This window comes from Schistocerca gregaria, chromosome X (assembly GCF_023897955.1).
Source record: "Schistocerca gregaria isolate iqSchGreg1 chromosome X, iqSchGreg1.2, whole genome shotgun sequence".
Classification (NCBI taxonomy): Eukaryota; Metazoa; Arthropoda; class Insecta; order Orthoptera; family Acrididae; genus Schistocerca; species Schistocerca gregaria.
In genome coordinates, this window is record NC_064931.1 from 455,624,885 (window position 1) to 455,642,540 (window position 17,656).

Consider the following 17,656-nt stretch of genomic DNA (forward strand, 5'->3'; position numbering starts at 1 on the left):
GAGTCTCGGTCGCGCATACAGTTTTAATCTGCCAGGAAGTTTCATATCAGCCCACACTCCGCTGCAGAGTGAAAATCTCATTCTGGAAACATCCCCCAGACTGTGGCTAAGCCGTGTCTCCACAGTATCCTTTCTTTCAGGAGTGCTAGTTCTGCATGTCTCGCAGAAGAGCTTCTGTAAAGTTTGGAAGGTAGGAGACGGATACTGGCAGAAGTAAAGCTGTGAGTACCGGGCGTGAGTCGTGCTTCGGTAGCTCAGTTGGTAGAGCACTTGCCCGCGAAAGGCAAAGGTCCCGAGTTCAAGTCTCGTTCGGGCAATCAGTTTTAATCTGCCAGGGAGTTTCATATCTGCGAACACTCCGCTGCAGAGTGAAAATCTCATTCTGGAGACATCCCTCAGGCTGTGGCTAAGCCATGTCTCCACAGTATCCTTTCTTTCAGGAGTGCTAGTTCTGCATGTCTCGCAGAAGAGCTTCTGTAAAGTTTGGAAGGTAGGAGACGGATACTGGCAGAAGTAAAGCTGTGAGTACCGGGCGTGAGTCGTGCTTCGGTAGCTCAGTTGGTAGAGCACTTGCCTGCGAAAAGCAAAGGTCCCGAGTTCGAGTCTCGGTCGGGCACACGGTTTTAATCTGCCAGGAAGTTTCATATCAGCGCACACTCCGCTGCAGAGTGAAAATCTCATTCTGGAAACATCCCCCAGGCTGTGGCTACGCCATGTCTCCACAGTATCCTTTCTTTCAGGAGTGCTAGTTCTGCATGTCTCGCAGAAGAGCTTCTGTAAAGTTTGGAAGGTAGGAGACGGATACTGGCGTTAGTAAAGCTGTGAGTACCGGGCGTGAGTCGTGCTTCGGTAGCTCAGTTGGTAGAGCACTTGCCCGATAAAGGCAAAGGTCCTGAGTTCGAGTTTCGGTCGGGCACACAGTTTTAATCTACCAGGAAGTTTCATATCAGAGCACACTCCGCTGCAGAGTGAAAAATCTCATTCTGGAAACATCCCCCAGGCTGTGGCTACGCGATGTCTCCACAGTATCCTTTCTTTCAGGGGTGCTAGTTCTGCATGTCTCGCAGAAGGGCTTCTGTAAAGTTTGGAAGGTAGGAGACGGATACTGGCAGAAGTAAAGCTGTGAGTGGCGGGCGTGAGTCGTGCTTCGGTAGCTCAGTTGGTAGAGCACTTGCCCGCGAAAGGCAAAGGTCCCGAGTTCGAGTCTTGGTTGGGCACACAGTTTTATTCTGCCAGGAAGTTTTATATCAGCGCACACTCCGCTGCAGAGTGAAAATCTCATTCAGGAAACATCCCCCAGGCTGTGGCTAAGCCATGTCTCCACAGTATCCTTTCTTTCAGGAGTGCTAGTTCTGCATGTCTCGCAGAAGAGCTTCTGTAAAGTTTGGAATTTAGGAGACGGATACTGGCATAAGTAAAGCTGTGAGTACCGGGTGTGAGTCGTGCTTCGGTAGCTCAGTTGGTAGAGCACTTGCCCGCGAAAGGCAAAGGTCCCGAGTTCAAGTCTCGCTCGGGCACACAGTTTTAATCTGCCAGGAAGTTTCATATCTGCGAACACTCCGCTGCAGAGTGAAAATCTCATTCTGGAAACATCCCCCAGGCTGTGGCTAAGCCATGTCTCCACAGTATCCTTTCTTTCAGGAGTGCTAGTTCTGCATGTCTCGCAGAAGAGCTTCTGTAAAGTTTGGAAGGTAGGAGACGGATACTGGCAGAAGTAAAGCTGTGAGTACCGGGCGTGAGTCGTGCTTCGGTAGCTCAGTTGGTAGAGCACTTGCCTGCGAAAGGCAAAGGTCCCGAGTTCGAGTCTCAGTCGGGCACACAGTTTTAATCTGCCAGGAAGTTTCATATCAGCGCACACTCCGCTGCAGAGTGAAAATCTCATTCTGGAAACATCCCCCAGGCTGTGGCTACGCCATGTCTCCACAGTATCCTTTCTTTCAGGGGTGCTAGTTCTGCATGTCTCGCAGAAGGGCTTCTGTAAAGTTTGGAAGGTAGGAGACGGATACTGGCAGAAGTAAAGCTGTGAGTACAGGGCGTGAGTCGTACTTCGGTAGCTCAGTTGGTAGAGCACTTGCCCGCGAAAGGCAAAGATCACGTGTTCCAGTCTCGGTCGGGCACACAGTTTTAATCTGCCAGGAAGTTTCATATCAGCGCACACTCCGCTGCAGAGTGAAAATCTCATTCTGGAAACATCCCCCAGGCTGTGGCTAAGCCATGTCTAGACAGTATCCTTTCTTTCAGGAGTGCTAGTTCTGCATGTCTCGCAGAAGAGCTTCTGTAAAGTTTGGAAGGTAGGAGACGGATACTGGCAGAAGTAAAGCTGTGAGTAGCGGAGGTGAGTCGTGCTTCGGTAGCTCAGTTGGTAGAGCACTTGCCCGCGAAAGGCAAAGGTTCCGAGTTCGAGTCTCGGTCGGGCACACAGTTTTAATCTGCCAGGAAGTTTCATATCAGCGCACACTCCGCTGCAGAGTGAAAATCTCATTCTGGAAACATCCCCCAGGCTGTGGCTACGCCATATCTCCACAGTATCCTTTCTTTCGGGGGTGCTAGTTCTGCATGTCTCGCAGAAGGGCTTCTGTAAAGTTTGGAAGGTAGGAGACAGATACTGGCAGAAGTAAAGCTGTGTGTACCGGGTGTGAGTCGTGCTTCGGTGGCTCAGTTGGTAGAGCACTTGCCCGCGAAAGGCAAAGGTCCCGAGTTCAAGTCTCGGTCGGGCACACAGTTTTAATCTGCCAGGAAGTTTCATATCAGCGCACACTCCGCTGCAGAGTGAAAATCTCATTCTGGAAACATCCCCCAGGCTGTGGCTAAGCCATGTCTCCACAGTATCCTCTTTTTCAGGAGTGCTAGTTCTGCATGTCTCGCAGAAGAGCTTCTGTAAAGTTTGAAAGGTAGGAGACGGGTACTGGCAGAAGTAAAGCTGTGAGCACCGGGCGTGAGTCGAGCTTCGGTAGCTCAGTTGCTAGAGCAATTGCCCACGAAAGGCAAAGATCCCGAGTTCGAGTCTCGGTCGGGCACAAAGTTTTAATCTGCCAGGAAGTCTCATATCAGTGCACACTCTGCTGCAGATTGAAAATCTCATTCTGGAAACATCCCCCAGGCTGTGGGTAAGCCATGTCTCCACAGTATCCTTTCTTTCAGGAGTGCTAGTTCTGCATGTCTCGCAGAAGAGATTCTGTAAAGTTTGGAAGGTAGGAGACGGATACTGGCAGAAGTAAAGCTGTGAGTACCGGGCGTGAGTCGTGCTTCGGTAGCTGAGTTGGTAGAGCACTTGCCTGCGAAAGGCAAAAGTCCCGAGTTAGTGTCTCGGCTTGGCTCACAGTTTTAATCTGCCAGGAAGTTTCATATCAGCGCACACTCCGCTGCAGATTGAAAATCTCATTCTGGGAACATCCCCCAGGCTGTGACTACGCCATGTCTCCACAGTATCTTTCCTTTCAGGAGTGCTAGTTCTGCATGTCTCGCAGAAGAGCTTCTGTAAAGTTTGGAAGGTAGGAGACGGATACTGGCAGAAGTAAAGCTGTGAGTACCGGGCGTGAGTCGTACCGGGCGTGAGTCGTGCTTCGGTAGCTCAGTTGGTAGAGCACTTGCCCCCGAAAGGCAAAGGTCCTGAGTTTGTGTCTCGTTTGGGATCACAGTTTTAATCTGCCAGGAAGTTTTATAACTGCGCACACTCCGCTGCAGAGTGAAAATCTCATTCTGGAAACATCCCCCAGGCTGTGGCTACGCCATGTCTCCACAGTATCCTTTCTTTCAGGAGTACTAGTTCTGCATGTTTGGCAGAAGAGCTTCTGTAAAGTTTGGAAGGTAGGAGACGGATACTGGCAGAAGTAAAGCTGTGAGTACCGGGCGTGAGTCGTGCTTCGGTAGCTCAGTCGGTAGAGCACTTGCCTGCGAAAGGCAAAAGTCCCGAGTTCGTGTCTCGGCTTGGCACATAGTTTTAATCTGCCAGGAAGTTTCATATCAGCGCACACTCCGCTGCAGAGTGAAAATCTCATTCTGGAAACATCCCCCAGGCTGTGACTACGCCACGTCTCCACAGTATCCTTCCTTTCAGGAGTGCTAGTTCTGCATGTCTCGCAGAAGAGCTTCTGGAAAGTTTGGAAGGTAGGAGACGGATACTGTCAGAAGTAAAGCTGTGAGTACCTGGCGTGAGTCGTGCTTCGTTAGCTCAGTTGGTAGAGCACTTGCCTGCGAAAGGCAAAGGTCCCCAGTTCGAGTCTCGGTCGGGCACACTGTTTTAATCTGCCAGGAAGTTGCAAATCAGAACACACTCCGCTGCAGAGTGAAAATCTCATTCTGGAATCATCCCCCAGGCTGTGGCTAAGCCGTGTCTCCACAGTATCCTTTCTTTCAGGAGTGCTAGTTCTGCATGTCTCCCAGAAGAGCTTCTGTAAAGTTTGGAAGGTAGGTGACGGATACTGGCAGAAGTAAAGCTGTGAGTACCGGGCGTGAGTCGTGCTTCGGTAGCTCAGTTGGTAGAGCACTTGCCTGCGAAAGGCAAAGGTCCCGACTTCGAGTCTCGGTCGGGCACACAGTTTTAATCTGCCAGGAAGTTTCATATCTGCGTACACTCCGCTGCAGAGTGAAAATCTCATTCTGGAAACATCCCTCAGGCTGTGGCTAAGCCATGTCTCCACAGTATTGTTTCTTTCAGGAGTGCTAGTTCTGCATGTCTCGCAGATGAGCTTCTGTAAAGTTTGGAAGGTAGGAGACGGATACTGGCAGAAGTAAAGCAGTGAGTACCGGGCGTGAGTCGTGCTTCGGTAGCTCAGTTGGTAGAGCACTTGCCCGCTAAAGGCAAAGGTCCTGAGTTCGAGTCTCGGTCGGGCACACAGTTTTAATCTACCAGGAAGTTTCATATCAGCGCACACTCCGCTGCAGAGTGAAAATCTCATTCTGGAAACATCCCCCAGGCTGTGGCTACGCCATGTCTCCACAGTATCCTTTCTTTCAGGGGTGCTAGTTCTGCATGTCTCGCAGAAGGGCTTCTGTAAAGTTTGGATGGTAGGAGACGGATACTGGCAGAAGTAAAGCTGTGAGTACCGGGCGTGTGTCGTACTTCGGTAGCTCAGTTGGTAGAGCACTTGCCTGCGAAAGGCAAAGGTCCCGTGTTCAAGTCTCGGTCGGGCACACAGTTTTAATCTGCCAGGAAGTTTCATATCAGCGCACACTCCAATGCAGAGTGAAAATCTCATTCTGGAAACATCCCCCAGGCTGTGGCTAAGCCATGTCTCCACAGTATCCTTTCTTTCAGGAGTGCTAGTTCTGCATGTCTCGCAGAAGAGCTTCTGTAAAGTTTGGAAGGTAGGAGACGGATACTGGCAGAAGTAAAGCTGTGAGTACCGGGCGTGAGTCGTGCTTCGGTAGCTCAGTTGGTAGAGCACTTGCCCGCGAAATACGAAGGTCCCGAGTTCGAGTCTCAGTCGGGCACACAGTTTGAATCTGCACGGAAGTTTCATATCAGCGCACACTCCGCTGCAGAGTGAAAATCTCATTCTGGAAACATCCCCCAGGCTGTGGCTACGCCATGTCTCCACAGTATCCTTTCTTTCAGGGGTGCTAGTTCTGCATGTCTCGCAGAAGGGCTTCTGTAAAGTTTGGAAGGTAGGAGACGGATACTGGCAGAAGTAAAGCTGTGAGTACCGGGCGTGAGTCGTACTTCGGTAGCTCAGTTGGTAGAGCACTTGCCCGCGAAAGGCAAAGGTCCCGTGTTCAAGTCTCGCTCGGGCACACAGTTTTAATCTGCCAGGAAGTTTCATATCAGCGCACACTCCGCTGCAGAGTGAAAATCTCATTCTGGAAACATCCCCCAGGCTGTGGCTACGCCATATCTCCACAGTATCCTTTCTTTCGGGGGTGCTAGTTCTGCATGTCTCGCAGAAGGGCTTCTGTAAAGTTTGGAAGGTAGGAGACGGATACTGGCAGAAGTAAAGCTGTGTAACCCGGGTGTGAGTCGTGCTTCGGTAGCTCAGTTGGTAGAGCACTTGCCCGCGAAAGGCAAAGGTCCCGAGTTCAAGTCTCGGTCGGGCACACAGTTTTAATCTGCCAGGAAGTTTCATATCAGCGCACACTCCGCTGCAGAGTGAAAATCTCATTCTGGAAACATCCCCCAGGCTGTGGCTAAGCCATGTCTCCACAGTATTCTCTTTTTTAGGAGTGCTAGTTCTGCATGTCTCGCAGAAGAGCTTCTGTAAAGTTTGAAAGGTAGGAGACGGGTACTGGCAAAAGTAAAGCTGTGAGTACCAGGCGTGAGTCGTGCTTCGGTAGCTCAGTTGGTAGAGCAATTGCCCACGAAAGGCAAAGATCCCGAGTTCGAGTCTCGGTCGGGCACAAAGTTTTAATCTGCCAGGAAGTTTCATATCAGCGCACACTCCGCTGCAGATTGAAAATCTCATTCTGGAAACATCCCCCAGGCTGTGGCTAAGCCATGTCTCCACAGTATCCTTTCTTTCAGGAGTGCTAGTTCTGCATGTCTCGCAGAAGAGATTCTGTAAAGTTTGGAAGGTAGGAGACGGATACTGGCAGAAGTAAAGCTGTGAGTACCGGGCGTGAGTCGTGCTTCGGTAGCTCAGTTGGTAGAGCACTTGCCTGCGAAAGGCAAAAGTCCCGAGTTCGTGTCTCGGCTTGGCACACAGTTTTAATCTGCCACGAAGTTTCATATCAGCGCACACTCCGCTGCAGAGTAAAAATCTCAATCTGGAAACATCCCCCAGGCTGTGACTACGCCATGTCTCCACAGTATCCTTCCTTTCAGGAGTGCTAGTTCTGCATGTCTCGCAGAAGAGCTTCTGTAAAGTTTGGAAGGTAGGAGACGGATACTGGCAGAAGTAAAGCTGCGAGTACCGGGCGTGAGTCGTGCTTCGGTAGCTCAGTTGGTAGAGCACTTGCCCCCGAAAGGCAAAGGTCCCGAGTTCGTGTCTCGGTTGGGATCACAGTTTTAATCTGCCAGGAAGTTTCATATCAGCGCACACTCCGCTGCAGAGTGAAAATCTCATTCTGGAAACATCCCCCAGGCTGTGGCTACGCCATGTCTCCACAGTATCCTTTCTTTCAGGAGTACTAGTTCTGCATGTCTGGTAGAAGAGCTTCTGTAAAGTTTGGAAGGTAGGAGACGGATACTGGCAGAAGTAAAGCTGTGAGTACCGGGCGTGAGTCGTGCTTCGGTAGCTCAGTTGGTAGAGCACTTGCCTGCGAAAGGCAAAGGTCCCGACTTAGAGTCTCGGTCGGGCACACAGTTTTAATCTGCCAGGAAGTATCATATCAGCGCACACTCCGCTGCAGAGTGAAAATCTCATTCTGGAAACATCCCCAGGCTGTGGCTAGGCCATGTCTCCACAGTATCCTTCCTTTCAGGAATGCTAGTTCTGCATGTCTCGCAGAAGAGCTTCTGTAAAGTTTGGAAGGTAGGAGACGGATACTGGCAGAATTAAAGCTGTGAGTATCGGGCGTGAGTCGTGCTTCGGTAGCTCAGTCGGTAGAGCACTTGCCTGCGAAAGGCAAAAGTCCCGAGTTCGTGTCTCGGCTTGGCACACAGTTTTAATCTGCCAGGAAGTTTCATATCAGCGCACACTCCGCTGCAGAGTGAAAATCTCATTCTGGAAACATCCCCCAGGCTGTGGCTAAGCCATGTCTCCACAGTATCCTTTCTTTCAGGAGTGCTAGTTCTGCATGTCTCGCAGAAGAACTTCTATAAAGTTTGGAAGGTAGGCGACGGATACTGGCAGAAGTAAAGCTGTGAGTACCGGGCGTGAGTCGTGCTTCGGTAGCTCAGTTGGTAGAGCACTTGCCCGCGAAAGGCAAAGGTCCCGAATTCGAGTCTCGGTCGGGCACACAGTTTTAATCTGCCAGGGTGTTTCATATCAGCGCACACTCCGCTGCAGAGTGAAAATCTCATTCCGGAAACATCCCCCAGGCTGTGGCTAAGCCATGTCTCCGCAGTATCCTTTCTTTCAGGAGTGCTAGTTCTGCATGTCTCGCAGAAGAGCTTCTGTAAAGTTTGGAAGGTAGGAGACGGATACTGGCAGAAGTAAAGCTGTGAGTAGCGGGCGTGAGTCGTGCTTCGGTAGCTCAGTTGGTAGAGCACTTGCCCGTGATAGGCAAAGGTCCCGAGTTCGAGTCTCGGTCGGGCACACAATTTTAATCTGCCAGGAAGTTTCATATCAGCGCACACTCCGCTGCAGAGTGAAAATCTCATTCTGGAAACATCCCCCAGGCTGTGGCTACGCCATGTCTCCACAGTATGCTTTCTTTCAGGGGTGCTAGTTCTGCATGTCTCGCAGAAGGGCTTCTGTAAAGTTTGGAAGGTAGGAGACGGATACTGGCAGAAGTAAAGCTGTGAGTACCGGGCGTGAGTCGTACTTCGGTAGCTCAGTTGGTAGAGCACTTGCCTGCGAAAGGCAAAGGTCCCGTGTTCAAGTCTCGGTCGGGCACACAGTTTGAATCTGCACGGAAGTTTCATATCAGTGCACACTCCGCTGCAGAGTGAAAATCTCATTCTGGTAACATCCCCCAGGCTGTGGCTACGCCATGTCTCCACAGTATCCTTTCTTTCAAAGGTGCTAGTTCTGCATATCTCGCAGAAGGGCTTCTGTAAAGTTTGGAAGGTAGGAGACGGATACTGGCAGAAGTAAAGCTGTGAGTACCGGGCGTGAGTCGTGCTTCGGTAGCTCAGTTGGTAGAGCACTTGCCCGCGAAAGGCAAAGGTCCCGAGTTCAAGTCTCGGTCTGGCACACAGTTTTCTTCTGCCAGGAAGTTTCATATCAGCGCACACTCCGCTGCAGAGTGAAAATCTCATTCTGGAAACATCCCCCAGGCTGTGGTTAAGCCATGTCTCCACAGTATCCTTTCTTTCAGGAGTGCTAGTTCTGCATGTCTCGCAGAAGAGCTTCTGTAAAGTTTGGAAGGTAGGAGACGGATACTGGCAGAAGTAAAGCTGTGAGTACCGGGCGTGAGTCGTGCTTCGGTAGCTCAGTTGGTAGAGCACTTTCCCGCGAAAGGCAAAGGTCCCGAGTTCGAGTCTCGGTCGGGCACACAGTTTGAATCTGCCAGGAAGTTTCATATCAGCGCACACTCCGCTGCAGAGTGAAAATCTCATTCTGGAAACATCCCCCTGGCTGTGGCTAAGCTATGTCTCCACAGTATCCTTTCTTTCAGGAGTGCTAGTTCTGCATGTGTTGCAGAAGTGCTTCTGTAAAGTTTGGAAGGTAGGAGACGGATACTGGTAGAAGTAAAGCTGTGAGTACCGGGCGTGAGTCATGCTTCGGTAGCTCAGTTGGTAGAGCACTTGCCTGCGAAAGGCAAAAGTCCCGAGTTCGTGTCTCGGATGGGCACACAGTTTTAATCTGCCAGGAAGTTTCATATCAGCGCACACTCCGCTGCAGAGTGAAAATCTCATTCTGGAAACATCCCCCAGGCTGTGACTACGCCATGTCTCCACAGTATCCTTTCTTTCAGGAGTGCTAGTTCTGCATGTCTCGCAGAAGAGCTTCTGTAAAGTTTGGAAGGTAGGAGACGGATACTGGCAGAAGTAAAGCTGTGAGTAGCGGGCGTGAGTCGTGCTTCGGTAGCTCAGTTGGTAGAGCACTTGCCCGCTATAGGCAAAGGTCCCGAGTTCAAGTCTCGGTCGGGCACACAGTTTTAATCTGCCAGGAAGTTTCATATCAGCGCACACTCCGCTGCAGAGTGAAAATCTCATTCTGGAAACATCCCCCAGGCTGTGGCTAACCATGTCTCCACAGTATCCTTTCTTTCAGGAGTGCTAGTTCTGCATGTCTCGCAGAAGAGCTTCTGTAAAGTTTGGAAGGTAGGAGACGGATACTGGCAGAAGTGAAGCTGTGAGTACCGGGCGTGAGTCGTGCTTCGGTAGCTCAGTCGGTAGAGCACTTGCCTGCGAAAGGCAAAAGTCCCGAGTTCGTGTCTCGGCTTGGCACACAGTTTTAATCTGCCAGGAAGATTCATATCAGCGCACACTCCGCTGCAGAGTGAAAATCTCATTCTGGAAACATCCCCCAGGCTGTGACTACGCCATGTCTCCACAGTATCCTTCCTTTCATGAGTGCTAGTTCTGCATGTCTCGCAGAAGAGCTTCTGTAAAGTTTGGAAGGTAGGAGACGGATACTGGCAGAAGTAAAGCTGTGAGTACCTGGCGTGAGTCGTGCTTTGTTAGCTCAGTTGGTAGAGCACTTGCCTGCAAAAGGCAAAGGTCCCGAGTTCGAGTCTCGGTCGGGCACACAGTTTGAATCTGCCAGGAAGTTTCATATCAGTGCACACTCCGCTGCAGAGTGAAAATCTCATTCTGGAAACATCCCCCAGGCTGTGGCTAAGCCATGTCCCCACAGTATCCTTTCTTTCAGGAGTGCTAGTTCTGCATGTCTCGCAGAAGAGCTTCTGTAAAGTTTGGAAGGTAGGAGACGGATACTGGCAGAAGTAAAGCTGTGAGTACCGGGCATGAGTCGTGCTTCGGTAGCTCAGTTGGTGGAGCACTTGCCCGCGAAACGCAAAGGTCCCGAGTTCAAGTCTCGGTCGGGCACACAGTTTTAATCTGCCAGGAAGTTCCATATCAGCGCACACTCCGCTGCAGAGTGAAAATCTCATTCTGGAAACATCACCCAGGCTGTGGCTACGCCATGTCTCCACAGTATCCTTTCTTTCAGGAGTACTAGTTCTGCATGTCTGGCAGAAGAGCTTCTGTAAAGTTTGGAAGGTAGGAGACGGATACTGGCAGAAGTAAAGCTGTGAGTACAGGGCGTGAGTCGTGCTTCGGTAGCTCAGTTGGTAGAGCACTTGCCTGCGAAAGGCAAAGGTCCCGACTTAGAGTCTCGGTCGGGCACACATTTTTAATCTGCCAAGAAGTTTCATATCAGCCCACACTCCGCTGCAGGGTGAAAATCTCATTCTGGAAACATCCCCCAGGCTGTGGCTAAGCCATGTCTCCACAGTGTCCTTCCTTTCATGAGTGCTAGTTCTGCATGTCTCGCAGAAGAGCTTCTGGAAAGTTTGGAAGGTAGGAGACGGATACTGGCAGAAGTAAAGCTGTGAGTACCAGCCGTGAGTCATGCTTCGGTAGCTCAGTTGGTAGAGCACTTGCCCGCGAAAGGCAAAGGTCCCGAGTTCGAGTCTCGGTCGGGCACACAGTTTTAATCTGCCAGGAAGTTGCAAATCAGCCCACACTCCGCTGCAGAGTGAAAATCTCATTCTGGAAACATCCGCCAGGCTGTGGCTACGCCATTCTCCACAGTATCCTTTCTTTCAGGAGTGCTAGTTCTGCATGTCTTGCAGAAGGGCTTCTGTAAAGCTTGGAAGGTAGGAGACGGATACTGGCAGAAGTAAAGCTGTGAGTACCGGGCGTGAGTCGTGCTTCGGTAGCTCAGTTGGTAGAGCACTTGCCCGCGAAAGGCAAAGGTCCCGAGTTCGAGTCTCAGTCGGGCACACAGTTTTAATCTGCCAGGAAGTTTCATATCAGCGCACACTCTGCTGCAGAGTGAAAATCTCATTCTGGAAACATCCCCCAGGCTGTGGCTACGCCATGTCTCCACAGTATCCTTTCTTTCAGGAGTGCTAGTTCTGCATGTCTGGCAGAAGAGCTTCTGTAAAGTTTGGAAGGTAGGAGACGGATACTGGCAGAAGTAAAGCTGTGTGTACCGGGCGTGAGTCGTGCTTCGGTAGCTCAGTTGGTAGAGCACTTGCCCGCGAAAGGCAAAGGTCCCGAGTTCGAGTCTCGGTCGGGCACACAGTTTTAATCTGCCAGGAAGTTTTATATCAGCGCACACTCCGCTGCAGAGTGAAAATCTCATTCAGGAAACATCCCCCAGGCTGTGGCTAAGCCATGTCTATACAGTATTATTTCTTTCAGGAGTGCTAGTTCTAACATGTCTCGCAGAAGAGCTTCTGTAAAGTTTGGAAGGTAGGAGACGGATACTGGCAGAAGTAAAGCTGTGAGTACCGGGCATGAGTCGTGCTTCGGTAGCTCAGTTGGTGGAGCACTTGCCCGCGAAAGGCAAAGGTCCCGAGTTCAAGTCTCGGTCGGGCACACAGTTTTAATCTTCCAGGAAGTTCCATATCAGCGCACACTCCGCTGCAGGGTGAAAATCTCATTCTGGAAACATCCCCCAGGCTGTGGCTAAGCCATGTCTCCACAGTATCCTTCCTTTCATGAGTGCTAGTTCTGCATGTCTCGCAGAAGAGCTTCTGGAAAGTTTGGAAGGTAGGAGACGGATACTGGCAGAAGTAAAGCTGTGAGTACCAGCCGTGAGTCATGCTTCGGTAGCTCAGTTGGTAGAGCACTTGCCCGCGAAAGGCAAAGGTCCCGAGTTCGAGTCTCGGTCGGGCACACAGTTTTAATCTGCCAGGAAGTTGCAAATCAGCCCACACTCCGCTGCAGAGTGAAAATCTCATTCTGGAAACATCCGCCAGGCTGTGGCTACGCCATTCTCCACAGTATCCTTTCTTTCAGGAGTGCTAGTTCTGCATGTCTTGCAGAAGGGCTTCTGTAAAGCTTGGAAGGTAGGAGACGGATACTGGCAGAAGTAAAGCTGTGAGTACCGGGCGTGAGTCGTGCTTCGGTAGCTCAGTTGGTAGAGCACTTGCCCGCGAAAGGCAAAGGTCCCGAGTTCGAGTCTCAGTCGGGCACACAGTTTTAATCTGCCAGGAAGTTTCATATCAGCGCACACTCTGCTGCAGAGTGAAAATCTCATTCTGGAAACATCCCCCAGGCTGTGGCTACGCCATGTCTCCACAGTATCCTTTCTTTCAGGAGTGCTAGTTCTGCATGTCTGGCAGAAGAGCTTCTGTAAAGTTTGGAAGGTAGGAGACGGATACTGGCAGAAGTAAAGCTGTGTGTACCGGGCGTGAGTCGTGCTTCGGTAGCTCAGTTGGTAGAGCACTTGCCCGCGAAAGGCAAAGGTCCCGAGTTCGAGTCTCGGTCGGGCACACAGTTTTAATCTGCCAGGAAGTTTTATATCAGCGCACACTCCGCTGCAGAGTGAAAATCTCATTCAGGAAACATCCCCCAGGCTGTGGCTAAGCCATGTCTATACAGTATCCTTTCTTTCAGGAGTGCTAGTTCTAACATGTCTCGCAGAAGAGCTTCTGTAAAGTTTGGAAGGTAGGAGACGGATACTGGCAGAAGTAAAGCTGTGAGTACCGGGCATGAGTCGTGCTTCGGTAGCTCAGTTGGTGGAGCACTTGCCCGCGAAAGGCAAAGGTCCCGAGTTCAAGTCTCGGTCGGGCACACAGTTTTAATCTTCCAGGAAGTTCCATATCAGCGCACACTCCGCTGCAGAGTGAAAATCTCATTCTGGAAACATCCCCCAGGCTGTGGCTACGCCATGTCTCCACAGTATCCTTTCTTTCAGGAGTACTAGTTCTGCATGTCTGGCAGAAGAGCTTCTGTAACGTTTGGAAGGTAGGAGACGGATACTGGCAGAAGTAAAGCTGTGAGTACCGGGAGTGAGTCGTGCTTCGGTAGCTCAGTTGGTAGAGCACTTGCCCGCGAAAGGCAAAGGTCCCGAGTTCGTGTCTCGGTTGGGCACACAGTTTTAATCTGCCAGGAAGTTTTATATCGGCGCACACTCAGCTGCAGAGTGAAAATCTCATTCAGGAAACATCCCCCAGGCTGTGGCTAAGCCATGTCTCCACAGTATCCTTTCTTTCAGGAGTGCTAGTTCTGCATGTCTCGCAGAAGGGCTTCTGTAAAGTTTGGAAGGTAGGAGACGGATACTGGCAGAAGTAAAGCTGTGAGTACCGGGCGTGAGTCGTGCTTTGGTAGTTCAATTGGTAGAGCACTTGCCCGCGAAAGGCAAAGGTCCCGAGTTCGAGTCTTGGTCGGGCACACAGTTTGAATCTGCCAGGAAATTTCATATCAGCGCACACTCCGCTGCAGAGTGAAAATCTCATTCTGGAAACATCCCCCAGGCTGTGGCTAAGCCATGTCCCCACAGTATCCTTTCTTTCAGGAGTGCTGGTTCTGCATGTCTCGCAGAAGAGCTTCTGTAAAGTTTGGAAGGTAGGAGACGGATACTGGCAGAAGTAAAGCTGTGAGTACCGGGCGTGAGTCGTGCTTCGGTAACTCAGTTGGTTGAGCACTTGCCTGCGAAAGGCAAAAGTCATTAGTTCGTGTCTCGGTTGGGCACACAGTTTTAATCTGCCAGGAAGATTCATATCAGCCCACACTCCGCTGCAGAGTGAAAATCTCTATTCTGGAAACATCCCCCAGGCTGTGGCTACGCCATGTCTCCACAGTATCCTTTCTTTCAGGAGTGCTAGTTCTGCATGTCTCGCAGAAGAGCTTCTGTAAAGTTTGGAAGGTAGGAGACGGATACTGGCAGAAGTAAAGCTGTGAGTACAGGGCGTGAGTCGTGCTTCGGTAACTCAGATGGTAGAGCACTTGCCCGCGATAGGCAAAGGTCCCGAGTTCGAGTCTCGGTCGGGCACACAGTTTTAATCTGCCAGGAAGTTTCATATCAGCGCACACTCCGCAGCAGAGTGAAAATCTCATTCTGGAACAATCCCCGAGGCTGTGGCTAAGCCATGTCTCCACAGTATCCTTTCTTTCAGGAGTGCTAGTTCTGCATGTCTCGCAGAAGAGCTTCTGTAAAGTTGGGAAGGCAGGAGACGGATACTGGCAGAAGTAAAGCTGTGAGTAGCAGGCGTGAGTCATGCTTCGGTAGCTCAGTTGGTAGAGCACTTGCCCGCGAAAGGCAAAGGTCCCGAGTTCGAGTCTTGGTCGGGCACACAGTTTTAATGTGCCAGAAAGTTTCATATCAGCGCACACTCCACTGCAGAGTGAAAATCTCATTCTGGAAACATCCCCCAGGCTGTGGCTACGCCATGTCTCCACTGTATCCTTTCTTTCATGGGTGCTAGTTCTGCATGTCTCGCAGAAGAGCTTCTGTAAAGTTTGGAAGGTAGGAGACGGATACTGGCAGAAGTAAAGCTGTGAGTACCAGGCGTAAGTCTTGCTTCGGTAGCTCAGTTGGTAGAGCACTTGCCCGCGAAAGGCAAAGGTCCCGAGTTCGAGTCTTGGTCGGGCACACAGTTTTAATCTGCCAGGAAGTTTCATATCAGCGCACACTCCGCTGCAGAGTGAAAATCTCATTCTGGAAACATCCCCCAGGCTGTGGCTAAGCCATGTCTCCACAGTATCCTTTCTTTCAGGAGTGCTAGTTCTGCATGTCTCGCAGAAGAGCTTCTGTAAAGTTTGGAAGGTAGGAGACGGATACTGGCAGAAGTAAAGCTGTGAGTACCAGCCGTGAGTCATGCTTCGGTAGCTCAGTTGGTAGAGCACTTGCCCGCGAAAGGCAAAGGTCCCGAGTTCGAGTCTCGGTCGGGCACACAGTTTTAATCTGCCAGGAAGTTTCATATCAGCGCACACTCCGCTGCAGAGTGAAAATCTCATTCTGGAAACATCCCCCAGGCTGTGGCTACGCCATGTCTCCACAGTATCCTTTCTTTCAGGAGTGCTAGTTCTGCATGTCTCGCAGAAGAGCTTCTGTAAAGTTTGGAAGGTAGGAGACGGATACTGGCAGAAGTAAAGCTGTGAGTACAGGGCGTGAGTCGTGCTTCGGTAGCTCAGTTGGTAGAGCACTTGCCCGCGAAAGGCAAAGGTCCCGAGTTCGAGTCTTGGTCGGGCACACAGTTTTAATGTGCCAGGAAGTTTCATATCAGCGCACACTCCACTGCAGAGTGAAAATCTCATTCTGGAAACATCCCCCAGGCTGTGGCTACGCCATGTCTCCACAGTATCCTTTCTTTCAGGGGTGCTAGTTCTGCATGTCTCGCAGAAGAGCTTCTGTAAAGTTTGGAAGGTAGGAGACGGATACTGGCAGAAGTAAAGCTGTGAGTACCAGGCGTAAGTCTTGCTTCGGTAGCTCAGTTGGTAGAGCACTTGCCCGCGAAAGGCAAAGGTCCCGAGTTCGAGTCTTGGTCGGGCACACAGTTTTAATCTGCCAGGAAGTTTCATATCAGCGCACACTCCCCTGCAGAGTGAAAATCTCATTCTGGAAACATCCCCCAGGCTGTGGCTAAGCCATGTCTCCACAGTATCCTTTCTTTCAGGAGTGCTAGTTCTGCATGTCTCGCAGAAGAGCTTCTGTAAAGTTTGGAAGGTAGGAGACGCATACTGGCAGAAGTAAAGCTGTGAGTACCAGCCGTGAGTCATGCTTCGGTAGCTCAGTTGGTAGAGCACTTGCCCGCGAAAGGCAAAGGTCCCGAGTTCGAGTCTCGGTCGGGCACACAGTTTTAATCTGCCAGGAAGTTTCATATCAGCGCACACTCCGCTGCAGAGTGAAAATCTCATTCAGGAAACATCCCCCAGGCTGTGGCTACGCCATGTCTCCACAGTATCCTTTCTTTCAGGAGTGCTAGTTCTGCATGTCTCGCAGAAGAGCTTCTGTAAAGTTTGGAAGGTAGGAGACGGATACTGGCAGAAGTAAAGCTGTGAGTACAGGGCGTGAGTCGTGTTTCGGTAGCTCAGTTGGTAGAGCACTTGCCCGCGAAAGGCAAAGGTCCCGAGTTCGAGTCTCGGTCGGGCACACAGTTTTAATCTGCCAGGAAGTTTCATATCAGCGCACACTCCGCTGCAGAGTGAAAATCTCATTCTGGAAACATCCCCCAGGCTGTGGCTAAGCCATGTCTCCACATTATCCTTTCTTTCAGGAGTGCTAGTTCTGCATGTCTCGCAGAAGAGCTTCTGTAAAGTTTGGAAGGTAGGAGACGAATACTGGCGGAAGTAAAGCTGTGAGTAACGGGCGTGAGTCGTGCTTCGGTAGCTCAGGTGGTACAGCACTTGCCCGCGAAAGGCAAAGGTCCCGAGTTCAAGTCTCGGTTGGGCACACAGTTTTAATCTGCCAGGAAGTTTCGTATCAGCGCACACTCCGCTGTAGAGTGAAAATCTCATTCAGGAAACATCCCCCAGGCTGTGGCTACGCCATGTCTCCACAGTATCTTTTCTTTCAGGAGTGCTAGTTCTGCATGTCTCGCAGAAGAGCTTCTGTAAAGTTTGGAAGGTAGGAGACGGATACTGGCAGAAGTAAAGCTGTGAGTACCAGCCGTGTGTCGTGCTTCGGTAGCTCAGTTGGTAGAGCACTTGCCCGCGAAAGGCAAAGGTCCCGAGTTCGAGTCTTGGTCGGGCACACAGTTTGAATCTGCCAGGAAGTTTCATATCAGCGCACACTCCGCTGCAGAGTGAAAATCTCATTCTGGAAACATCCCCCAGGCTGTGGCTAAGCCATGTCCCCACAGTATCCTTTCTTTCAGGAGTGCTAGTTCTGCATGTCTCGCAGAAGAGCTTCTGTAAAGTTTGGAAGGTAGGAGACGGATACTGGCAGAAGTAAAGCTGTGAGTACCGGGCATGAGTCGTGCTTCGGTAACTCAGTTGGTTGAGCACTTGCCTGCGAAAGGCAAAAGTCATTAGTTCGTGTCTCGGTTGGGCACACAGTTTTAATCTGCCAGGAAGATTCATATCAGCCCACACTCCGCTGCAGAGTGAAAATCTCATTCTGGAAACATCCCCCAGGCTGTGGCTACGCCATGTCTCCACAGTATCCTTTCTTTCAGGAGTGCTAGTTCTGCATGTCTCGCAGAAGAGCTTCTGGAAAGTTTGGAAGGTAGGAGACGGATACTGGCAGAAGTAAAGCTGTGAGTACAGGGCGTGAGT

General features: G+C 50.9%; 1 non-coding gene across 1 annotated transcript; it reads left to right on the top strand.

Annotated features, from left to right (window-relative positions):
• Positions 1 to 542: 542 nt before the first annotated feature.
• On the top strand, positions 543 to 617 carry Trnar-gcg (transfer RNA arginine (anticodon GCG)). Its single transcript has one exon. It is a non-coding gene; the product is annotated as a tRNA-Arg (tRNA).
• Positions 618 to 17,656: the final 17,039 nt, after the last annotated feature.